This window comes from Rissa tridactyla, chromosome W, assembly GCF_028500815.1.
Source record: "Rissa tridactyla isolate bRisTri1 chromosome W, bRisTri1.patW.cur.20221130, whole genome shotgun sequence".
NCBI classification, from domain to species: domain Eukaryota; kingdom Metazoa; phylum Chordata; class Aves; order Charadriiformes; family Laridae; genus Rissa; species Rissa tridactyla.
The window spans coordinates 12,571,733-12,598,032 of NC_071496.1; positions in this window are offsets into that span (position 1 = coordinate 12,571,733).

Sequence of the window (26,300 nt, forward strand, 5' to 3'; positions counted from 1 at the left end):
AGTGAGGTGGATTGAGAGATGGCTGAGTGACAGGACTCAGAGGGTTGTGATTAATGGAGCAGGGTCAAGTTGGAGGCCTGTAACCAGTGGTGTCCCCCAGGGGTCAATACTTGGACCAGTATTGTTTAACATATTCATCAACGACCTGGATGAGGGGACAGAGTGTATCCTCAGCAAGTCCGCTGATGATACCAAACTGGATGGGGTGGCCAACACCCCAGAGGGCCGTGCTGCCATCCAGCATGACCTAGACAGGCTGGAGAGCTGGGCAGAGAAGAACCTAATGAGGTTCAACAAGGACAAGTGTAGGGTCCTGCACCTGGGGAGGAAGAATGTCAGGCACCAATATAGGCTAGGGGTGGACCTGCTGGAAAGCAGCTCTGAACAAAAGGATCTGGGGGTCTTGGTAGACAGTAAACTATCCATGAGCCAGCAATGTGCCCTTGGCCAAGAAGGCCAATGGCATCCTGGGCTGCATAGGGAAGAGTGTGGCCAGCAGGTCAAGGGAGGTCATTCTGCCCCTCTACTCTGCACTGGTGAGGCCACAACTGGAGTACTGTGTCCAGCTCTGGGCTCCCCAGTTCAAGACAGACAGGGAACTACTGGAGAGAGTCCAGCGTAGGGCAACTAAGATGATTGAGGGATTGGAGCATCTCCCTTATGAGGAAAGGCTGAGAGAGCTGGTACTCTTTAGCCTGGAGAAGAGAAGGCTGAGGGGAGACCTTGTTAACGTTTACAAGTATCTCAAGGGTGGGTTTAAGGAGGATGGAGCCAGACTCTTTTCAGTGGTTCCCAGTGACAGGACGAGGGGTAACGGGCACAAGCTGGAACATAGGAAGTTCCAAACAAATATGAGAAAAAACTTTATGGTGAGGGTGACAGAGCACTGGAACAGGCTGCCCAGGGAGGTTGTGGAGTCCCCTTCTCTGGAGACTTTCAAGACCCGCCTGGATGCAGTCCTGAGTAGTGTGCTCTAGGCAATCCTGCTTTAGCAGGGGAGGTGGACTAGATGATCTCTAGAGGTCCCTTCCAACTCTGAAATTCCGTGATTCCGTGATTATGTGAAGAATAAAACAAAACAAAGCATTTGCTTCTTCTATTTCCCATGCTATAACCACATGCTATTATTACATGGGCAATTTCAATATCAAGTTGCAGTGCAAAATCCAAGGGATTTTGTCAAGCAGTCTTCTGAACAGGTCAAAGTTTGCCCTCCGTAAGTCTAAGGTGGCAGTTTTACTAACCCCTCTCCTTGTTTCTCCAAGAATCAAAAACTCAGTTATCTCATGATCACTGTGCCCTAGATGGCCACCAACCTTTACTTCCCCCACAAGTTCTTCCCTGTTCACAAGAAGCAGGTCCAGGAAGGCACCTTCCCTGGTCAGCTCACTTACCAGCTGTGTGAGGAAGTTATCTTCCACACATTCCAGGAACCTCCTGGATTGTTCCCTCTCTGCTGTGTTGTATTCCCAGCAGATATCTGGGAGGTTAAAGTCCCCCACAAGAACAATGGCAAGTGACTGCGAGATTTCCCCCAGCTGCTTATGGAAAGCTTCATCCACCTCACTGCTTTGGTTGGGAGGTCTATAGCAGACTCCCACAGCGATATCAGCTTTATCGGCCCTTAACCTAATCCAAACACTCTCCACCCCATCATCAGTATACTTGATTTCCGAGCTCTCATAGCATTCTCTAACATACAGGGCCACTCCTCCACCTCTCCTTTCCTGTCTGTCCCTCCTTGTAGCCATTGATTGTGGCACTCCAGTCATGTGAGGCATCCCACCATGTTTCTGTGATAGCCACTATGTCATAGTTTTCCTGGTGCATCATGGCTTCAAGCTCCCCCTGTTTGTTGCGCATTCTGCGTGCATTGGTATAGATGCACTTCAGATGAGCTAATGATTCCAACACCTTTTTGTGAGTGTGGGCCCCATTTCCTACCAGACCCTTCTCAGGTGCTTCCATGATTTCTGAATATCTATCCCTTCTCTCAAATGAAATGGCAGAGCGAGAGTACTCATTAGTCCACCATCCTTCAAGCCCTGGGATGTTTCCTGAGGAGAAATAACTGGACTCCAGACGATCCAATGTGAATCAACAGAAGCCGTTTATTAAGCACAGATCATCATCTTTTATACCCTGTATAGTAGCCGTACACGCGACTCGCTTATTTCTGATTAGCTAGTTACACTGTCCACACGCTGTCCATGCAGTTTGTTTACACATCAGATTGGTTACAAGAATTCGCATAGTAAATTGCTTAGTCATTAGCACAACATGTTTTCTGCCTTCTCAGTTCCCGTTTTTCCCATGTACTAATTCCATCTTCTACCACTTGTTTTGCCCTTAATCTAATCTCTCATAGTAGGGAGGCTGGCTCACATGGCCATTTTCTCTCAGACACATTCCTACAATACCCCCTTTTTCTTCTTGAGCCAGCCAGACCTTATGCATGGCATTTTCTATCATGTCAGTCACTTTACGGAGAACACTCGAGGCTACCATAATCAATAATAATATAACCAACAGTAGCATGAACCCTTGCTTTAGTAAATCTGATAACCATCCCGTTATACCCCATGAGTTTAACCAATCATCGAAACCATTTTTCACCACTTTTAATTTGGACATGTTATCCTTCAGATCCCGTAACTGCTTATGAATGGATGATGAGTGGTCGGAAAGGTTCATACAACACATACCTTCAAAATCTTCACATCCATGACCCTGAGCTAATAGCAAAAAATCAATAGCCGCTCGATTTTGCAACATAGCATGCCGAATGCTATATCAGCACCAGTAAGCAAGCTAGATATGATTTCAGTTGTAAGGTTTATCTGTTTACTTGCCCAACACCTTATCTTATTCAACATATTTAATGCCGTTGCTGTTCCTAGCGAAGGGAGACTACTTAGCCCTGTTCTTTGTCCGAGATTCGAAAATGTTATATGGTCGTCACAGGATGGAGTGAAGGTATGAACTGTTCTCTTGGCTCTGTGTTTCCTGTGTGCTCTGCTCACTGTGTCTTTGGCCGTACGCAGGCCTCTGCTCGTAGATCTGCCCCATCTCCCCCTTTTTTGTTTAACACCAGACCATTTGTTAACCAGGTCGCCATGACTTGTGCTTCTACTCGTTGTGACGCTCTTAGCAGGTTATATACTAAACACAATTAAAAACAGAATCAAAAAGAACCCTGCTAAGGCAATAAATACCCAGATTCCTAAATTTAGCCCAGAAAGCCAATTTCTTTGTATTTACCCACGACAAAACCTTTTGTAATGTTTCAAATACATTGTGGTTCATTAAGTCTTGAATCTTTAGCATTTGAGCTTTTAGCTGATCATGTAAAGGACGAATGTTTTGTTGCAATGACATGTCAAAAGCACCTTGGAGATGGTGTTTAACCATTTCTCAGCCATGTAGCGACGAATTCCAGGGGAGAGATGTAACACGAAGTCTTCGAGAATTGTACTCCCAATCACAATACAGAGAAAGATGTGTTTTTAATGCATTTTGCCGATCCCCTATCCATATTACTGCTGTTTTATACCTTACTCGCATTAAATTTACACAATAAGATTGATTACATTCTTGGATACTTGCATTTTGAGCCGAAGCAAACATATGGATGAGAAGTACAAATCATTACAGAATTTTCCTGCTCGCAACTTCTATTTGTTGCAGTATTATCTGTGGTTAGCATGCACCCCGGTTTAAGGTGCTTCTAATACACCTTCGGTTGTTCAGGCCATTCAACAGTTCTTACAAAATGTCGCTCTACTGCTGTGGATGACAAAGAAGACATGTTTAGAAAATTTAAAACATGAGTTGCTTTATACACTCACTCTTGAGGTGTCATACCTATGGGATTCCCCCTTTTTTGTTTAGCCTGTATGGTTTTTAAAGTATGATGCATACACTCCACAATTGCTTGCCCAGTTGGGGAATGAGGAATACTGGTTGTCGGGGCGACTAACGGAAAAGTACAAGTATGCAAGAAACTCGAAGGCATGCCGACCTTGCAGATCTGAGACAAATAACTCTGAGGAGCCAGGGAACAACTGGCCTTGCAGGTCTGAGATAAATAACCTTGAAGAAGTAGGGAGTTAAGCAACAAGTTATCACTGTAGCTTTTAGCACATTCCAAAACTGTAGCTTCTAGCATGTAGCGAAACCGCAAGTAGGAGGGATTATTGTAATGAAACATTTAGAGCTAAGCCAATTAGAAATGATAGAATTTGTGTAATTTATGTAACTGTTAAGTAGCTGTATAAAAGGCTTTCCGACACGTCTAATAAACCGACATCTTGCTTGCATCAAGCAGCGTCCCGTCTCTCAATCGCGGCAAATTGGTGACCCCGACGTGATGGGGTGGTGAACCGCCTAGCTGAGCGGCTTGCTGCGAGTCCCACAGAACTTTGAAGGAGCTGCTGAAAGGAAGCAGGAACTGGCCAGGAATCCCTCTGGAGTTAAGAGGTGAGCTGTGGGAAACATGGGGAATCAGATGTCCCCCGCAGAGAGAGACGTATATGAGGTTATGAAAACGCTCCTCCGGAAACATAAAAAAGATATTTCCGGGCAGGACTTAAAGATTATGCTTAAGTGGGTACAAATGAAGATCCCCACTGTTACGGCCTCCAGTATTTTTACCCGGGAACTTTGGGACGATGTGGGGGTAAAGTTGTGGGACTCAGCGACGTCAGGGAATGCCGAGGCTCAGCGTTTGCTTCCGTCGTGGAGAAATATCTTTGAGGCTATTAAGGCACAGGAAAGGGGCCATAAAGACTCTCCAGATACTAAGGGGGAACCTCCACCAGCTCAGCCTTTGCTTCCCCCTCCGCTACCTCCGCGACGCGCTAAGTCGCCCGGACCCTTAAAGGTCTGTGCCGCAGGCTACCCTCCTGAGGAAGATCCGCTTGACCCGGGGCCCGTTGATCCTGATAAAGAGCCTGACTTGTATACCCCTGACCCTCATGATACGTGGGCGAATATTAGACGTCAAGCTTTAAAAGAAGGTGACTTGGAAATAGCGTGAACGATAGTCGCCCCTGTTATTTATCAAGGCCGGGGAGTGCAGTGGGAGGCTTTGTCCTTCCCGGTGATTAAAGAGCTGCGCCGTACCGTCACAGAACACGGGCTCTCTTCCCCATATTTTGCGAGCCTGCTGTCTTCTGTCTTTGATACGTACGTTATGACTCCCCATGATTTAAAATCGCTAGCGCAATTGTTATTAACCCCTTCCCAGTATTCCCTGTGGGAGTCGCATTGGAGGGGGGGCCTTCAAACTCTCCTCAACAGCTACGTGGGTCATAATAATGCTGCTCTTGCCGCACTGACCATGGAGCACCTTATGGGTACGGGTCAGCACTCTGATCCAGCGGCACAGGCTCGAGATTGTCCACGAGAGGCCCTGGAAGCGATCCGCGAAGAAGCAAAAAAGGCTTTACTCAAAATACCCGATTCCCGTAAACCTCAAAAGGCATTCACCTCTATTACGCAGGAACCTCGGGAGCCGTACATGCAATTCATTGATAGACTTAAGCAAGCTTTAGAACGCCAAATAGATAATACCGAAGCTCGAGAAATTTTGCTATTAAAATTAGCAGTTGAAAATGCTAACGCCGACTGTAAAAAATTACTTAAATCTCTCCCTAACCCAACTCCGACTTTGGTTGAAATGGTAGAGGCTTGTAATCGTATTGGTACTGTGGACCATAAATTTGAAGCGATGGCAGCTGCTTTCGCAGCTATGAGAGGCATGTCTGGGGGAGGAAATTGCTACGGTTGTGGTAAACCAGGCCATATCAAACGAAATTGTCCCGCTTCTAATGGGGGAGCTAAAGCCCAAGCCCCTGGGATCTGTCCCCGATGCAGGAAGGGGCGTCATTATGCTAATCAATGTCGTTCTAAGTATAATTTTCAAGGGCAGCCGATACAGGGAAACCGCTTGCGGAGCGCGGGGCAGCGATGCGCACAGACACAAGTATCGTCGCCGGTGAATCGAGCCATGCAGATGGGTGTGACCCCGCCACAAGTCTTCGCCCAGCAACAGCCGGTAGCGCCGGATTGGACCTGGCAACCTCACACGCAGTAACGTTGCTTGATTCCTCTGTTCATTTATTAGCAACTAATGTTTCAGGTCCTTTACCCCCGAAAACACAAGGGCTACTATTAGGGAGATCATCGGTTACCTTAGCCGGACTTTTTGTATTGCCTGGAGTAATTGATGCGGATACCGTTGGGGAAATTAAAATCATGGCCTGGACCCCATTTCCCCCTTGCACAGTACCCAAAGGAAGCCGCATTGCACAATTACTATTGATCCCGCAGAACGCAAGCTCTCTTTCGCTTCACCCACCTCCGCAGCAAAGACAAGGAGGTTTTGGATCTACTGGGGATCCACAGATTCTCTGGGTACAGTCCATTTCCCAGAAGCGACCACTTTGTCAATGTACTCTTATTCACGGCACTCAGCAAGTAATCCTAAATGGGATTATTGACACAGGGGCCGATGTCACCGTAATTTCACAGGCAAAGTGGCCTCCACAATGGCCTTTGGCAGCTGTGCCTCAGGCACTAGCCGTAATCGGAGGAGTTGGTAGAAGCCACCAATCCTCGGAATTGATCCAAATCAAAGGCCCAGAAGGACGAGTGGCTTCCGTCAAGCCTTTTGTGCTGCCTGTTCCTATGGTCTTATGGGGACGTGATGTGCTATCACAATGGGGAACTTCCATTCAGTCGCATTTTTAGGGGGGGCCATTGAGGTGCACGACACCCTGAAACTGACTTGGAAAACTCAGACGCCCATTTGGGTAGATCAATGGCCCCTACCACTCGAAAAGCTTCGCGCTCTCCAAGAACTGGTTACGGAACAATTAGCAAAAGGACATATAGTACCTACTACTAGTCCTTGGAATTCACCTGTCTTTGTTATTAAGAAGCAATCTGGCAAGTGGCGCCTGCTCCATGATCTCAGAAAAATCAATGATGCTATGGTAGATATGGGAGCTCTGCAGCCGGGGCTCCCTTCTCCAACTATGATCCCCCGCAATTGGCATCTCACCGTTATTGACCTTAAGGATTGCTTTTTTAACATTCCACTACACCCTGATGACGCTGCCAAATTTGCTTTTTCAGTCCCAAGTGTCAATATGCAAGCCCCTGTGCAACAATATCAGTGGGTTGTACTGCCACAGGGAATGAAAAATAGCCCGACAATTTGTCAATGGTATGTCGCTAAGGTACTTAGCCCTGTCAGGGTTGCGTTGCCTCAAGTTCTGTTATATCATTATATGGATGATATCTTGATGGCTGCGCCTCACCTTGAGCTCATGGAAAAGGCCGTAGCCCTTGTCACGGCCGCTGTCAATTCGGCAGGCCTCTGTATTGCGCCCGAAAAAGTCCAGAAAATGCCCCCTTGGACCTACTTGGGTTGGCGCATCAGGACCCAGACGATAGTTCCCCAACCTGTGCATATACAGGCGGACATTAAAAATTTGCACGATGTTCAAAAATTATTAGGGACCATTACTTGGGTCCGACCCTTGCTAGGAATCTCCAATTCAGACTTAAGCCCTTTGTTTGAACTCCTCAAGGGAGATTCCGATTTACGCTCCCCTCGTCGACTGGGTCCTGAAGCCGCTGCCTCATTACAAAAAGTAGCGGAAGCCATCGCCTTATGGCAAGCACACCGCTGTGCGCCTGAATTGCCCTTCAATTTAATTATTTTGAACCCTGCACGTCAGCCATATGCTTTGATTTTTCAATGGGACCCTAACAATCCTGATCCCTTATTTATCATTGAGTGGGTCTTTTTACCCAACCAGCCCACTAAAACAATTTGGACGCAACATGAAATGTTTGCTTCCTTGATAATTAAAGCACGGCAGCGCTTGCTTGCCCTGTCAGGGATGGACTTTGCTTCTATCTGTTTACCTGTAACTAATATGTACCTACAATGGTTATTCCAACAGTCTGATGCTTTCGTGTTTGCCTTAACAGATTATACGGGTCAACTAACCTCACATCCTCCGTCCCACAAGCTTCTACATGCTCATTTTAACTTAATATCCATACCAAAGAGATGTCACCAGCCCCTCCAAGGCCTTACTGTGTTCACCGATGGGTCTGGAAAAACACACAAGTCGGTGATTGTCTGGTGGGATGACCGCTCTCAACAATGGGAGTCGGACGTTGAGACAGTCTCCGGGTCCCCTCAAATCGTAGAGCTTGCCGCTGTTGTTCGAGCTTTTCGTAAGTGGTCTACACCACTGAATCTTATTACTGATTCTGCTTATGTTGCAGGCGTCGTCGAATGGGCAGAGGCCTCGGTGCTGCGTCATACTTCGCATGCTGATTTGTTTGCTTTGTTGCAGGAACTTGTTTTCCTTTTAACCTCTCGAACACATCCCTATTTTGTTTTACATGTTAGATCGCACACCTCTTTACCTGGGTTTATTGCAGAAGGCAATCGACGGGCCGATATGCTCACTCTGCCGGTACAAGTTTTACCTGACCGTATTGCACAAGCTAAGCTTAGTCATTCCTTTTTCCATCAGAATGCAGGGGGCCTCAAACGTCAGTTTGGCCTCACTTCTCAGCAAGCGGCGAACATTATCGCTGTCTGCCCTGATTGTCAAAAACATTCTTTTCTTACGGCGCCAGGTGGGGTTAATCCCAGAGGTTTACAAAGCCTGCAATTATGGCAGACGGATGTCACACACTATCCAGAATTTGGGAGATTAAAATACGTCCATTCCTCTATTGACACCTTTTCAGGCGCTCTATTTGCCTCCTGCCATGTGGGGGAGGCGGCGAAAGATGTTCGCAGGCATCTGCTGCGTGCTTTTGCTACCTTAGGCATCCCTGCACAAATCAAAACAGACAATGGCCCTGCTTATATCTCGGCTGCACTTAAAACCTTTTTTATCTCTTGGGGGATCACTCACATCACTGGGATCCCGCATTCCCCTATGGGCCAGTCCTTGATTGAACGCTCTCATCAGTCTTTAAAGCGCTTGTCACAGCAACAGAAAGGGGGAGTAGGGACAGCCACCCCTGAAGAACGTCTACAGAAAGCCCTGTATGTTTTTAACTTTTTAAATTGTTCTTTAATAGATAACAACCCTCCGATCGTTCGCCACTTTAACACAAACACTTCTTTCGAAGCCAGCGTAAAAGCTCCAGTCCTGATCCGCGACCCTGAGACAGGTAAGGTCTTGGGGCCATACCCCCTTGTCACATGGGGCAGAGGCTATGCTTGTGTCTCCACAGAACGAGGCCCCAGGTGGATCCCAGCGAAGAGCGTGCGACCTTTCCGTGAACCCCTACCACAATCGGATGGCCACAACACCAATCCACAGCTAGATCATTCCCCTGAACAGCATACCGGAGAACATTCGGAGGACTGATGCAGTGCTTTTATGGACAATAGAGCAGAGACTCCAGTAGAACATATTCATTGCATCGCCTATGGTCATGGTCGGGGGCCCAAAAAGAGGGGCGCTTAGTAAAGGATTCTCCACCGACCGTCATCTCACCTATTGGTAATGCTACCCTCTGGCAACAACAATGGTGTTTGAGCATTGCTCGAGACGCCACTCACTCAGCCCCCGGTACCATGCTCCCTAGGCGCCTCCCCTTGGGGTTCTTATTTATTTGTGGAAATAGAGCTTGGTCTGGGATCCCTTCTAACCCTAGAGGAGGCCCGTGTACTATTGGACAACTTAGTCTTGGCACTCCTCACTATCATCCAAGCCCAAAACAGCGGTTACGTTTTACTCGTGACACAATACAAGCATTAGAAAATACCTGTGACGATAATGTTAAGCTATGGAATCGCTGGGAGGTTTTTTTTCGCCTCGCTATTTACCCCTGGGGTGGCAGCAGCAAGAGCCCACAGAAACTTAGATGCAATTGCCTGTTGGGTTATTAAGCAAGCAAATGCTACCAGCCGCATACTATCTGAGATGGCTGAAGACTTGTCTACGGTACAACATGCAGTCCTGCAAAACAGAGCCGCTATTGACTTCTTGCTACTAGCCCACAGACATGGCTGTGAGGATTTTGACGGAATGTGCTGCATGGACTTAGAGGACCACTCTTCTTCGATACATAAGCAAATTACACAACTCCTCGCGCATTCACAAAAGGTGCAATCTGATACGGACTTCTTCGGATTGGGTGCTTTGGGTGATTGGTTTGGGCTAAAGGGCTGGCTTAGGAGCCTGGTACAATCTGCTGTACTCATATTAGTTATTATATTGGTAGGCCTTTTGATTCTAAGCTGCGTTCTTTCCTGTGTCAGGTCTATGGTGACTAAAGTTGTTCGACATACATGGTTTATTCAAAACGGCGATATTCCAAAGATTTACGATAGTGTTAGTTCTGTCCAGCTCACTGAGTATGATGACTTTTAAACCCGTGCCTCAGTTCTGCCTTTAAAGAAACAAAAAAGGGGGAGATGTCGGGGGTGGCTAGCAGAAAAGTACAAGTATGCAAGAAACTCGAAGGCATGCCGACCTTGCAGATCTGAGACAAATAACTCTGAGGAGCCAGGGAACAACTGGCCTTGCAGGTCTGAGATAAATAACCTTGAAGAAGTAGGGAGTTAAGCAACAAGTTATCACTGTAGCTTTTAGCACATTCCAAAACTGTAGCTTCTAGCATGTAGCGGAACCGCAAGTAGGAGGGATTATTGTAATGAAACATTTAGAGCTAAGCCAATTAGAAATGACAGAATTTGTGTAATTTATGTAACTGTTAAGTAGCTGTATAAAAGGCTTTCCGACGCGTCTAATAAACCGACATCTTGCTTGCATCAAGCAGCGTCCCGTCTCTCAATCGCGGCAACTGGTGACTTGTTTAATACCCCATATCTGTAAAAAAAACCAAAACCACCTGTACTTTAGTGGACACATAAGCTGGTCCATTATCAGTTTTTATAGTTTTCGGTACTCCCATGACTGCAATGCGTTGCAACCAATGTTGAATAACATCACAAGCCTTCTCTCCTGTATGAGCAGGAGCTACAACAAAGTGAGAAAACAAATCAACTGAAACATGTCCAAATTCCATAATGCACGTAACATCGCATTGCCAAAGTTCATCAGGTGTAAGCCCTCGTGGGTTAACCCCCACAAATGATGGCAGAGGAGCCAGCTGCTGACAGTCGGCACAAGTTCACACAATATCCTGTGCTTGTTGTTGTGTTAAAGAAAATTGCTTCCTCAATGCCTTCGCATTTTGATGAAAAAAATCATGCGACATTTTAGCTTGCTGCATAATGTTCGGAGTTGTTACCAACAGAGTGTGATAATCTGCAACTGTGTTTCCCTCAGTTAAAGGACCAAGTAAACAGCTATGAGAGCGTATGTGGACAATAAAATAAGGAAACTGTCTTTTTCATAAAAGCAACATTAATTGCAGTAAGAGACTAAATAACAATTGGTTCTCTACTTGTTTTATAAATGCTCCTTCAAGTCTTTGAACAATACCAGTAACATATTGAGAGTCTGCCACTATATTTAACAGTTCCTGTTGAAATAAGTCAAAAGCCTTTACTGTGTCCCTGAACCATCTACAAACACTGTACAGGTGCCATCAAGAGGTTTTGGCACTAGCAGGATGTGCAGCTGTAAAGGAACTTCTGAAAGTGACTGTAATAGTCTGTGCCAGGGGAAAGAATAATTTATTTGCCCAATATAATCTACTAAGGCAATTTGTAGGTTAAGACTTTGTGATAACCAAGGGTCAAGGTCATCCTTTTTGATGGGGGCATGTATGTGGCTTGGATCCATTCCAGAAAGCTGGTGACAGCACAAAAAACCCTGGAAAAACAAACGCAGTAACATTTCAACCATCATAGTCACTGGTTTTGAAAAGGTACGTGACAAAAATATACCCACTCTAATGCAGTCAGGCTCTTTGCGAGTGCATCATCCCACTGTCCTGTCAGGGCATAAAGTTGAAATTCTTGTAGGAAGGTGTTCAATGTGTCTTGCAGCAGTAGTAGACTATATCTTATCTTGCAACATGCTGTAATGCCTTCGGAGCTGTTGGGGTTAATGAACATAGAACTTATGGGGGGGGGGAGAGGGGGCCAGACACAGTGCTTCAGGGCATTCCCTGTATCTTCAAAGTGCGCCCATGTCTCTCTCCCCCTCGCTCATGTCTCTCTCCCCCTCTCTGACCCCCGAGACAGCCCCCCTATATCCTGCACTGGATTGAGTGGAGAAGTACAGGCTAGAGTCGCTGCATGCATGGCCAGTGCACGCAGCAAGTCCCACCAGACTCTCCTGCACTGGATTGAGTAGAAAAGTACAGGCTAGAGTCGCTGCATGCATGGCCAGTGCACGCAGCAAGTCCCACCAGACTCTCCTGCACTGGATCGAGTAGAAAAGTACAGGCTAGAGTCGCTGCACGCGTGGCCAGCGTATGCAGCGAGTCTCACCAAACTCATGATCCAGCTTTGCTAACAGCGGCTGTCTGATACGTGACTACATTGTTGTAATCCCTTCTTGTTATCTTCTTCTGTGAAGGTCAGGTTCTCATGGATACACACATAGTTTTTAGAGCAACATATTCTACAACTCGTACAAGGGTACGATGCAAAGCGGCATCTACAACTGATCATATAATGCTTATTAAACATGGCGAAGAGCATACTAAACATAACAGACAAATTCCTTCCACACAGGCAATGAGTATAATTTGCCTCAACCAACCCCACCCCCAAGTCCATCCAGCAAAGAGATTTCACCCAGTGGTCTCCACAAGTTGCTGGTTCGGTCGGTGCAGTTCCTGCAGCTGGGCATGGATGGATTTGAAGTGGTCACTTAGATTCATACAATACAGTCCTTCAAAATCTTGACAACCATGTCTGTGAGCTGAAAGCAAAAAATCAGGAGCAGCTCTGTTTTGCAACATCGCATATGGAATACTATCTACATCTAGCAATAACTCAGAAATAGCTGGACTAGTAGCATTGCTAAACTTATCCTTGGCAGCAAGAGAGTCCTTGTTAGCAAGAGCGCATGCGGACTCCCTGTTCTTGCTGGTACTGTGCTTTGATCTTCTTCCACAACAGGCCAAGATTCTCAAGCAGCTAGATAAGGTGTCTGTGAGTCCATCACAGGCTTATGTCATCCAAATGTTTTTCTTGCCAGCACCCAAGACTGAATAACAATTGGTGTGATATATGTGTGTTTTCCAGCACCCAGGTGCGAGTCCCTTGAGTGTATTTACAATCCTCCTTGCCGATCTTCCGTTGCTTTCCCATGTTCCACCCCCTTGCTCAAGAGACCGCTTCTGCTGGGGTTCATTTTAGTCTCGCAGGGTATAACACAGAGCAATCTACTAAGGCATGCAATAACATATACACATATAGGAAAAAACCAAAAACATATCTCTATGGTACTGCTTTGAGTCAGGTGTCCTATTTCTCTTCTTCTGATGCTTTTGCGTAATGCGTATGGCATACTTTTGTGCTAACGTGGCACATTTCCCATCTAATTGTTCCTGTTTAGTTCCTTTTTTTTTCTTTTTCTTTTTCTTTTTTTCTTTTTTTTTCTTTTTTCTTTTTATTTCTTTCTCTTTTTTCTTTTTTTTTTCTTTTTTTTTCCCATCACTTACGACTGACATTAAAGTCTGCCTTTGCAACAAGAGCTCAGTTTCTCATTTTTCCTTAAGTTTCTCATTTTCCTACAAAGCATCCTATAGATTTTGGCTCGACTCCTTTTCCCAATCAACCATGATCTTATAGACAAACAACAAACAACCAGCCATACGCCCTGCACGGGCGAGCCGTTCCCGACAGCATACACGTGTTGGCTGGTGAAAACTCCCCCAATATTTCAGGGCTTCCATCGGTTCTACAGCCCATCCTGGTGTATCTACCTGGGGTGCACTCGCCTTACGTCTAAACACTGTGTATATACAAACTTCTTCACTTGACGGAGTGTCAGCCCTAGTTGCATACGAGAACAGTACCACACCGGGCAGAACACCTGCTCAAGGGGAGTCACCTAACGACACTGCACACAACAAAAAGCAAACAGTAGCACACATGCTGATCAGCAGGTATAAGCTGGCGCCCACACACACTTACACAGCAGACATACAAAACCAGCACTTCTATCTCAGGGAGACGACTGGGGAGGGGAGGGGGCGGGCAATGGCAGGAGCAAACAGCTCCGGCTCTGTCCTTCTCTGCTGACATTCTGCCTCCTCCATCGGCCTCAGGTGGAGCAGAGGGGATCAGCAGGGGATCGTCCCAGACCTTCGGACCTGGCCTGTTCGATCCCCCTCCCGTGGGTTGTAATGCTGCAAAAGCCCCGGCTGCCGTGGCTCGCTCCGCCTTCATATCTTGTAAGGTCAATAACACCAACCACCATGTCGTCGCTAATGGTGATGCCTCTTTGTCTCCTTTACTTATCACTTCCCACAGTTTTTTCCCCAACAGCCTCCCATATTTCTGGTTTAAAAGCTGTCTGGGGCTCTGGTGCGAATCCGTTCTCTCTGCACCAGGTTAACAACCTTCGGAGCATACGCTCATCGTATTTCACCCCTCTCTTAGAGAGGATATGCAGGAGAAGTCTTAACATAGCCCCTTCTTCTTTTGTTACTTGTTGCCCCATCTCCTGCCCCGGCTGCTCACCTCTCTCTGGGTGTCCGTGGCCACGTCGTCTGTTTCCTCTATTCCGGATTGCCGCCCAATCCGCCCGGTCTCAGTCCAGCTGAGCCATCCTCCAGCCGGTGGATCTCCTTCTGGGTCTTCCGCCCCTCGCATTCCGTTGCTCAAGCCAAGCGCCGATCGGGATCACGTCGGGGCCACAATCTGAGGAGAAATAACTGGACTCCAGACGATCCAATGTGAATCAACAGGAGCCGTTTATTAAGCACAGATCATCATCTTTTATGCCCTGTGTTGTAGCTGTACACGCGACTCGCTTATTTCTGATTAGCTAGTTACACTGTCCACGCGCTGTCCATGCAGTTCATTCACACATCAGATTGGTTACAAGAATTCACATAGTAAATTTCTTAGTCATTAGCACAACATGTTTTCTACCTTCTCAGTCCTGTTTTTCCCATGTACTAATTCCATCTTCTACCACCTGTTTTGCCCTTAATCTAATCTCTCATAGTAGGGAGGCTGGCTCACATGACCATTTTCTCTCAGATACATTCCTACAATTTTTCATAGATTCATATATTCATAGATTAGTGCATTAAAGCAGCTAGTCTGACCTCTTGTACATCATAGACCATAACATTTTACCCCATTATACTTGTATTGAAACCAATCATTGTTTGTAACTAAAACATATTTTAGACAGGCATTCAAAAGCAATGTGAAGATATACAGATGCTGTATCCACACACTCCCACAGTCTTACCCATGAGTTCTTTACTGTTGATTTTGGGGTCCTCAGTTTTTTTAAAATTGGGTTTGCTTTGATGATGTTGTCCTAAAATCAATATTTATGCTATTTTACCCATTTTAATCATCAGCCCTGGTACCAGTTGCTGCTGGAAGCTAGTCAGTGTAGAGCGGAGTCTAACTGCAGGAACGGAGACTCACTTAGAAACACGTTCACACCTGGCTCTGTCGATGGAGAGAAATTGGCTCCTTCAAGCTTAGATTCTTCCATCTACTACCTGACTCAGCCTGTGGAGGAACCTGTTCCTCCTAAGTCCATTCTATTATGTTAGAAGAGGTATAATATTAGGATGGATGAATCTAATCACCAGTCTCTGACCTATAGGTTGCAATATCAGGGTGTACCAATGACATCTTGAGGACAAAAGAACATAATTTGCAGCTCTTGGATATTTTCAAAAGCTCTTTTAAGCAGTCTGACAGGGCAATATGGTCCATGTATATTCTCCAAGTATACCTGCAACAAAACTCAGCATATGTTTAGATCTGCATTTGTACCTAACTGTAGCTATAGCCATGCCTATCTATACCTATATATCTATACCTATCTTTTTCCATATGTTGCATAAAATGGACGGATAGAAGTGGCTATGGTATGTGAACCAAGGACTACTTCGAACTTTGCTGCTGGATTTTTCATACAGCAGCTCCTTTGATCTCAGGCCCTAGCTATATCTGCTGCAGTGGATTTCAGTCCCTTCTGCATCTGCGAGTGTTTTAAGCTTCTGGAATACACCTAGAGTAGCCATGAAAAGTCACCTGCTGAGATTAGATTTCAATGTATCAGATCCACTTATGCACATCACTGGACTACTTTTCTGGGAAAGAAGACAGTTTCTTTTTATTTCAAGTCAGAGAGAGAGAGATCTCCACTGGTGTGTAGAATCCATTTCTCGTCTGATGAATATACAGATAGATATGTGTGTATATATGCATGGGGGGGGAAATATACATACATATGTGTGTATTTTCATTAATTCTTTTTTTTTTATTTTAGTTTTGCATACACAATAGATCATATCCAACAGCAAGAGGGGAGAGAAATGCATACACAATTGCTCAGTCCTTGTTGCTCAGCTTTTCTTAAGGGTTAGGGCATTTTCCTGAGGAACATGTGAAGATGTACACCTGAAGGTGAGGAGACCTTAATACCTTGCTCTCATACTTCTCACTAACTATTGCTCACACTTATTTTAGAAAAAGTGGCACTTCTTAGAATTAATTTTTATTTATTTTTTTAGTAAAATTGGTTGTGGACACTCTACCTTGTGCTGAATTCAATGTCTTCCTGTTAGACAGTATATGATTAGCTAAGAAAGTGGTGGGGTTGCGTAACATCCAGAATCCAAATGAATTTAGGTCCCTAAGATGCTTGGGCTAGCCAAAATGCTGATACCTCTTGGCATGTGCAGTGGAACAACCTCAGGTGCCAGTGATGCCTTTAGAGTTTTTGCCAGTGAAAACCTTCCCCACTTAGATTTTCATACAGGTTAGGTATTTTATCGCTTGAATGTAGGTTAAAAGTACGTTCTTAAATGCCACTCTTCCAAGATGTTTGTTACCATTTGGGTATGAGACTTAGGGGTTATGGCACAAAGTTTTATGAAAATGTCAGCTCAGTGCTCAGTAGCAGTCAAAAAAAGCAAATCTAATGCTAGAAATCATTAGGAAATAATAGAGAATGAAACAGAAAATTTATTTAGACGTTTGGAAACTCTGCCCTGGTGAGGCCACATCTGGAGTACTGTGTCCAGTTCTGGGTCCCCCAGTTCAAGAAGGACAGGGAACTACTGGAGAGAGTCCAGTGGAGGGCTACAAAGATGATCAAGGGACTGGAGCACCTCTCTTATGAGGAAAGGCTGAGGGATTTGGATCTCTTCAGTCTGGAAAAAAGACGGCTGAGGGGGGATCTTATCAATGCTTATAAATACTTAAAGGGTGGGTGTCAGGAGGATGGGGCCAGGCTCTTTTCAGTGGTGCCCAGTGACAGGACGAGAGGTAATGGGCACAATCTTGAGCATAGGAAGTTCCACCTAAACATGAGGAGGCACTTCTTTACTTTGAGGGTGGCAGAGCACTGGAACAGGCTGCCCAGAGAGGTGGTGGAGTCTCCATCTCTGGAGACATTCAAAACCCGCCTGGATGCGTTCCTGTGCCACCTGCTCTAGGTGACCCTGCTCTGGCAGGGGGGTTGGACTAGATGATCTCCAAAGGTCCCTTCCAACCCCTACCGTTCTGTGATTCTGTGATTCCAGGAATTTGTTAACCACTTAATTGCCACATGAAACGTCCTTTCCTTTTCTTTCCCTGCCTTCCTTTCCTTTGCGTCTTACCCTTTTCTTTGTCTTGCTATAGCTTTTTATTTTTCTGCTGGCATTACATTAGTTTTCAGCAATTTCCATTTCTTCCCCCATGTCATCTTTCATCAGTTGAAGAGATGAGCAGGGAGACAGCTAATATTGACATTAACAGGGTTTTTGATTCAGCTGTGGGAGCATCTTCACCTCAGAAAATGTATATGCAATTCACCTACTCATATTCGGTATCTGTGATGGCTCAGAACAGGAGCAAGGGCCAATATGACCATATTAGCACATCAGCTGTATAAATTAACCACATCATTGAGAGGCAGGTTGCATCGATCCAGGCAGGGTGCTTCAGCACTACTGAAATATTACTGCCCAATTCTTACTCATTTAGCTTGCTCATCCCCAGATTTTCTTTACATAAGACTTATCAGAACTTTATGATAAGGTCTTGATAGGTTTCATTTGATGCCAGTTGCTATGGCTGAACTTGTACTAAAGTTTTAACTCATTTGAATCAGCACTGTGATTCAAGATATGGCCTCCTTGTGGCTTATATACTCAGAGCCTTCACGCTTCAAAACTAAACACAATTTTTGTTTTGTTTTAAGTGACAGCTGGGACCAAACCCACAATTTTCAATTAAAGTTTAAAATTTCACAGTGGAAAATCCTTAGTTTTAAATGAGGATCCACAGTTCTCTTGGGAAAAAAAGATCAACCCCCACCAAAAAAGCATCTTTAGTTTTACTGGCAAGGTGACTTTTTTTTTTTTTTTTGGAAGGAAGGAAGGAAGGAAGGAAGGAAGGAAGGAAGGAAGGAAGGAAGGAAGGAAGGAAGGAAGGAAGGAAGGAAAGTTTAGTGCATGTATTTTTTGACAGTACTTTAACTGGCAACCTATTGATTTGGTAAAAGATGTAGGAAATTATACACTGCTAGTCAGGCCCAAAGCTGAATGGCATTGAAACCAATGGGGAAAGAGAAACCTTTAGGAAAGTATACTACAAACTGAGTCTCATGATTAGGCAAAATATCTGTTCCTTTTGAAGTGTTATTAAACTATAATTTAATTTTCTTGTCTATGGAGATGACTGTCCAGAGAAGGTCAGACTTTTTAGTGTCTGGTTGGTGGTTAGGAAAGTCTGATTCTGGTTTACAGTGGAGTCAACCCTTACTTGCCTGCTAGGAGACAAGACTCAACATTTAAGGGATCATTTTCAAAGAAATAGAGCTCAACAGTGATAGTCTTTTGTGAGTAGAAAATAAATAAGGGTTGAACGTTATTATCACCAAAAGTTATAATCCAGTTGGAAATAATATTCTACTCCCCCAGTTGTTACTGTTCATGAATCCTTTTAATAAGTAACTAAAATTAGAAGTTTTCATGGATATTATTCCTCACGCAGCATATTTCTTATAACTCTTCTGCATTTTTTGTACCTGGACAAAGCTCTGGTCTTAGTGAATACAGGTTTAATGTTGGAGTTGTTTCCATAAGGGTAAGAATGTCTGTCAGTGTGAATTCCTGTTATTGGACACTGGGATCAGACAGTAGCTCTACTGGGGCAGCTGGATTTAGAAGCTAAGTCTTCATGTGCCGTTTTTTGCAGTTATGTCTTGGATTGTCCTTGATCTCACCTTAGTCCTACACTGCTATTACAAATGAGCTCACCTTAAGTTGATATACACTTACTTACTTGAGTACTTGGGTTTTTTGAAGAGGGAACTGATGCTGCATGGACCTAAAAAAGGTTGTTAAATGACCTACCACTCGTTTAACAACCACCTCTGCTAGGAAGAAGAGATGGGTTGTAGTTGTGGGTGATTCCCTTCTGAGGGGAACAGACAGTCCAATATGCTGGGCAGACCTTCTTCTTAGGGAAGTATGCTGCCTTCCTGGAGCACGGGTTAGGGACATCACTAGGAAACTTCCTAGCCTGGTTCTGCCCTCGGACTATTACCCACTGTTGCTCTTCCATGTGGGTGGTGATGAAGTGGCAACACATAGCCCAAAGGTAATCAAAAGAGACTTCAGGCCCTGGAAAGGTTAATAAGGGAATCTGGGGTGCAGGTTATCTTTTCTTCTCTTCTTCCAATTATAGACAGCGACATTGAAAGAAGCAGAAACTGGCAATACATGGCTCCGTGGCTGGTGTCACCACCACAATTTTGGGTTTTTTTGACAGTGGGGTGGCCTACACAGCACCAGACTTGCTGGCATCGCATGGAGTTCATCTTTCTAAAAGGGGGAAGAGGGTCTTATCATAGAATCATAGAATCATAGTGGTGCTCCTCTAAGAAGACATCACAGTCAACAGACCGGCTGAAGTGCCTCTACACATATGCAGGCAGCATGGGCAACAAACAGGAGGAGCTGGAAGCTACCGTGCTGCTGGAAAGCTACAACATAGTGGTCATTACTGAAACCTGGTGGGACGAATCCTATGACTGGAACGTGGCTATGGATGGCTACAAGCTGTTCAGAAGGGACAGGTGAGGAAGGAGGGGCGGAGGTGCTGCCCTCTATGTTAAGCAACGGATAGAGTGTGAAGAGATGTCCCTAAAGAATAGCCAAGAGGAAGTCGAAAGCTTATGGGTAGGAATTAGAGACTGAGGCAACAAGGGGAACCTTGTGGTTGGTGTCTACTACAGGCTGCCTGATCAAGGGGAGCCTACTGATGAAGCCTTCTTCCTCCAGCTTCAGGAGGCATCGCGCTCGAAGGCTCTCATCCTGCTGGGGGATTTCAGCCACCCTGACATCTGCTGGAAAAGTAACACGGCGAGCTGTAGACAATCCAGGAGGTTCCTGGAGTGCCTTGATGATAACTTCCTAAGACAGAAAATAGACAGCCCTACCCGAGGGGATGCCATACTGGACCTCATAGTCACCAGTGCTCATCAGGGATGTCAAGATTGGAGGCAGCCTGGGCTGCAGTGACCACGCACTTGGCGGAGTTCACCATCCTGAGGGAAATGTGTCAGACGAGGAGCGTAGTCAGGACGCTGAATTTTAGGAAAGCAAACCTCCGGCTCTTCAAGGAGTTAGTCAACAGGACCCCCTGGGAAACAGTCCTCAGGGACAAGGGGGCAGAACAGAGCTGGCAGATCTTCAAGGATGCTTTCCATAGAGCACAAGAGCTCTCGATCCCCAGGTGTAAGAAATCAAGCAAGAAAGGGAAGAGACCAGCATGGCTGAGCTGGGACCTGCTGGTCAAAATAAAAGGCAAGAAGGAACTGCACAGGCAGTTCAAGCAGCATCAGGTATCCTGGGAAGAGTATAGGGACGCTGCCCGGTTATGTAGGGATGAGGTCAGGAAGGCCAAGGCGCGGATGGAGCTGAACTTGGCAAGGGATGCTAAGAATAACAAGAAGGGCTTCTACAGGTATGTCAACCAGAAAAGGAAGGTTAAAGAAAGCGTACCCTCCCTGATGACCAAGAATGGCACACTGGTAACAACAGACGAGGAGAAGGCTGAGGTTCTCAACAACTTTTTTGCCTCGGTCTTCACTGCCAGCCTCTCTCCTCACACCTCCCGCGTTGAAGGACTGCAAGATGGGGACCTGTGGGACAAAGTCCCTCCCACTGTAAGTGAAGACAAGGTTTGTGATCACCCGAGGAACCTGAACGTATACAATTCTATGGGACCTGATGAGATGCACCCCAGAGTCCTGATGGAATTGGCTGATGTAGTTGCCAAGCCACTCTCCATGATATTTAAAAAGTCATGGCAGTGAGGTGAAGTCCCTGGCGACTGGAAAAAGGGACACAGTGCACCCATTTTTAAAAAGGGTAGAAAGGAGGACCCTGGGAACTACTGCCCTGTCAGCCTCACCTCTGTGCCTGGGAAGATCATGGAACAGATCCTCCTGGAAGCTATGCCAAGGCACATGGAGGACAGGGAGGGGATTCGAGACAGCCAGCATGGCTTCACCAGGGGCAAGTCCTGCCTGACCGACCTAGTGGCTTTCTACAATTCAGTGACTGCGTCAGTGGACAAGGGAGGAGCAATGGATATCATCTATCTGGACTTCTGCAAGGCCTTTGACACAGTCCCCCACAAACATCCTTCTCTCTAAGTTGGAGAGATATGGATTTGATGGGTGGACTGTTCGGTGGATAAGGAACTGGCTGGATGGTCACATCCAGAGGGTAGTGGTCAATGGCTCGATGTCCAGATGGAGAGGGGTGACAAGGGGTGTCCCTCAGGGATCCGTACTGGGACCAGTGCTGTTCAAAATCTTCATCAATGATTTAGACAGTGGGATCAAGTGCACCCTCGGCAAGTTTGCCAATGACACCAAGCTGAGTGGTGCAGTCCATGTGCCAGAGGGATGGGATGTCATCCAGAGGGACCTGGACGAGCTAGAGAGGTGGGCCCGAGCAAACCTCATGAAGTTCAACAAGGCCAAGTGCAAGGCCCTGCACTTGGGTCATGACAATCCTCGTTATCAATACAGGCTGGGGGATGACGTGATAGAGAGCAGCCCTCTTTACAATGAGGGTGGTGAGGCACTGGAACAGGTTGCCCAGAGAGGTGGTGGAGGCCCCATCCCTGGAGACATTCAAGGCCAGGCTTGATAAGGCTCTGAGCAATCTGATCTAGTTAAAGATGTCCCTGCTTGCTGTAGGGGGGTTGCACTAGATGACCTTTAAAGGTCCCTTCCAACCCAAACCATTCTACGATTCTATGATTCTATCATAGAATCATAGAATGTGATGGGTTGGAAGGGACCTTAAAGATCATCTAGTTCCAACCCCCCCTGCCATGGGCAGGGACACCTCCCACTAGACCAGGTTGCTCAAAGCCCCATCCAGCCTGGCCTTGAACACTTCCAAGGAAGGGACATCCACAACTTCCCTGGGCAACCTGTTCCAGTGCCTCACCACCCTCACAGTAAAGAATTTCTTCCTGATATCTAATCTAAATCTACCCTCTTTCAGTTTGAAACTGTTACCCCTCATCCTATAACTAGTGATAGGACAACAGCTTGTCCTATCACTACACTCCCTCATAAAGTGTCCCTCCCCATCTCTCCTATAGGTCCCCTTTGGGTACTGGAAGGCTGCTATAAGGTCTCCCCAGAGCCTTCTCTTCTCCAGGCTGAACAACCCCAACTCTCTCAGCCTGTCCTCATAGGAGAGGTGCTCCAGCCCTCGGATCATCTTTGTGGCCCTCCGCTGGACCCATTCCAACAGATCCATGTCCTTCTTGTGCTGGGGACTCCAGAGCTGGACGCAGTACTCCAGGTGGGGTCTCACCAGAGCAGAGTAGAGGGGCACCTCCCTCAACCTGCTGGCCACGCTTCTTCTGATGCAGCCCAGGATGCAGCTGGCTTTCTGGGATGCGAGTGCACGTTCTTGGCTCGTGTAGAGCTTCTCATCCACCAGCACCCCCAAGTCCTTCTCCTCAGGGATGTTCTCAAGCCATTCTCCACTCAGCCTCTATTTGTGCTTGGGATTGCTGTGACCCAGGTGCAGGACCTTGCACTTGGCCTTGTTGAACTTGATGAGGTTTCCACAGGCCCACCTCTCAAGCCTGTCCAGGTCCCTCTGGATGGCATCCCTTCCCTCCAGTGTGTCGACCATGCCACACCGCTTGGCGTCATTGACAAACTTGATGAGGGTGCACTCAGTCAGTGCGTCCATGTCACCGACAAAGATGTTAAACAGCACTGGTCCCAGTACTGACCCCTGAGGAATGCCACTCATCACTGCTTTCCACTTGGACATGGAGCCGTTGACCGCAACCCTTTGAGTGTGGCCATCTAGCCAGTTCCTTATCCACCCAGTGGTCCATCCATCAAATCCACGCCTTTCCAATTTAGAGACCAGGATGTCATGTGGGACAGTGTCATACGCTTTGCACAAGTCCAGGTAGACGACATCAGTTGCTTTCCCCTTATCTACCAATGCTGTGGCAACATCATAGAAGGCCACCAAATTTATCAGGCATGGCTTGCCCTTGGTGAAGCCATGTTGGCTGTCACCAATCACATTCTTATTTTCCATGTGCCTTAGCAGAGATTCCAGGAGGATCTGCTCCATGATCTTGCCGGGCACAGAGGTGAGACTGACCGGCCTGTAGTTCCCCGGGTCATCCTTTTTTCCCTTTTTGAAAATGGGGGTTATGTTTCCCCTTTTCCAGTCAGTGGGACCTTCATCAGACTGCCACGACTTTTCAAATATAACGGAAAGCGGCCTAGCAACTTCATCTGCCAGCTCCCTCAGGATCTGTGGATGGATATTATCCAGTCTCATGGACTTATGCACATTCAGGTTCCTCAGATGGTCTTGAACCTGATCTTCTCCTATAGTGGGCTGTTCTTCATTCTCATAGCCCCTTTTTTTGCCTTCTGCAACTTGGGTGGTGTGGTCAGAGCCCTTGCTGGTGAAGACCAAGGTGAAAAAGTCATTCAGCACCTCAGCCTTCTCCATATCCTGGGTGAACAGGTCTCCTGTCTCCTTCCAGAGAGGGCCCACATCTTCCCTAGTCTTGCCTTTACCCCTGACGTACTTTTAGAAGTTTTTCTTGTTGTCCTTGATGTCCCTTGCCAGATTTAATTCTATCATCTGGGCTTTAGCTTGCCTAATCTGGTTCCTGGCCACTCAGACAGTTTCTCTGTAGTCCTCCCAGGCTACCCATCCTTGCTTCCACCCTCTGTAGGCCTCCTTTTTGCTTTTGAGCTTGTCCAGGAGCTCCTTGTTCATCCATGCAGGCCTCCTGGCTTTTTTGCCTGACTACTTCTTTGTTGGGATACACTGCTCCTGAGCTTGGAATAGGTGATCCTTGAATACTGACCAGCTTCCTTGGGCCCCTCTCCCCTCCAGTGCTTTTTCCCATGGAACCCTGGCCAAGCAGGTCTCTCAAGAGGCCAAAGTCTGCTCTCCTGAAGTCCAGGGTAGTGAGTTTGCTGCGTACCCTCCTCACTGCCCTAAGGATCTTGAATTCTACCATTTCATGATCACTGCAGCCAAGGCTACTGCCCTTGAGCTTGACATTCCCCACCAGCCCCTCCTTGTTGGTAAGGACAAGGTCCAGCATAGTTCCTCTCCTCATTGGCTCCTCTACCATTTGAAGGAGAAAGTTGTCATCGACACATTCCAAGAACTTCCTGGATTCCTTGTGCCCCACTGTGTTGTCCTTCCAACAGATATCGGGGTGGTTCAAGTCCCCCATGAGGACCAGGGTCTGTGAACATGAGGCTGCTCCTATCTGTCTATGGAGGGCCTCATCCGCTCTGTCATCCTGGTCAGGTGGCCTATAGCAGACCCCCACTGTAATGTCCCCTTCCCCTGTGGTCCCTTTAATCTTGACCCATAAGCTCTCCATTGGCTCTTCATCCATCCCCAGGTGGGGCTCCATGCACTCCAGCTGGTCATTGACATAGAGGGCAACACCCCCTCCTCTCCTCCCCTCCCCTGCCTGTCCTTCCTGAAGAGCCTATATCTTTCCATTCCAACACTCCAGTCATAGGAGTCCTCCCACCATGTTTCTGTGATGCCAATGAGATCGTAGCCCTGGAGGCGTGCGCATATCTCCAACTCCTCTTGCTTGTTTCCCATGCTACCTGCATTTGCATAGAGGCACTTCAGCTGGGCGCTCCATGAAGCTGACTTACAGGCTGGAGTGGCTGCATTTCCTTCATGCTGCTCTTCAGGTGGCCTTCCTTTGAGGTGTTTTATCTGTGACCCTCTGGTTCCTATTGCCTCAGGAGCCCCTGGGTCCTCTCCAGAAGACTTTGAGTGTGCTGGAGCATACCCAGCACATCTCAGAGCAACAGGTTGAGGGCCTTCACTTGTCACCCATCCCTCAGACCTTGGAGTGTCATCCCTTGGCTTCTCATGAGCAAGCCTGATAATATCCCCCTCCCCCGTCAACTCTAGTTTAAAGCTCGTTTAATGAGTCCCACTAGTTCATGAGTGAAGACAAAGATTTATACGAGGTCACTCGCCGAGATGATTAGCTCCGGTGCTGGTATGACCGCAGCGAAGCTGGGCGATTGCGGCTAAAAGGGGCTTTTCCTGAGCTTTTCTGAGGAGGGGAAAGGCCAGGGCAGCGCAGGGACCCGAAGGGAGCTGGGAGCTCACTTGAGGGCAGCTGACAAGACAGGGGTGGGGCCAGCAGCAGCAGCCCCACCCCCTTAAAAGGTGGCCCTAGGAAGCACGAGTGACCAGGAGTGTGGTGACCAGGACAGGCAAACAGGGCGTGACATGTTAGCCAGGGCATGGCATGGCATGGCATGGCATGGCATGGCAGTTTGCACAGAAGGGTGCATGAGAAAGGCACTGAAGTAGGGTTTAATATATTAGAGCTGTAAACTAATTCAAGTAGGTGCTTAATATATTAGAACTGTAAATTAGAGTAGGAGCTTAATTTAAGAGACTGAGTGCCTTAAGGCTGTACAAAGAGCAGATGCAACAATCGTAGTACTAAATGTCAGAACTTATCTCCTATGTTTTAAGAAAGAATGCTTTAGGACAATATAACCTTGTGGTAGAAGCTTATCTCTCAAAACAAGGGGCCCAGGGTTACTGAGGAATGCAGAGAC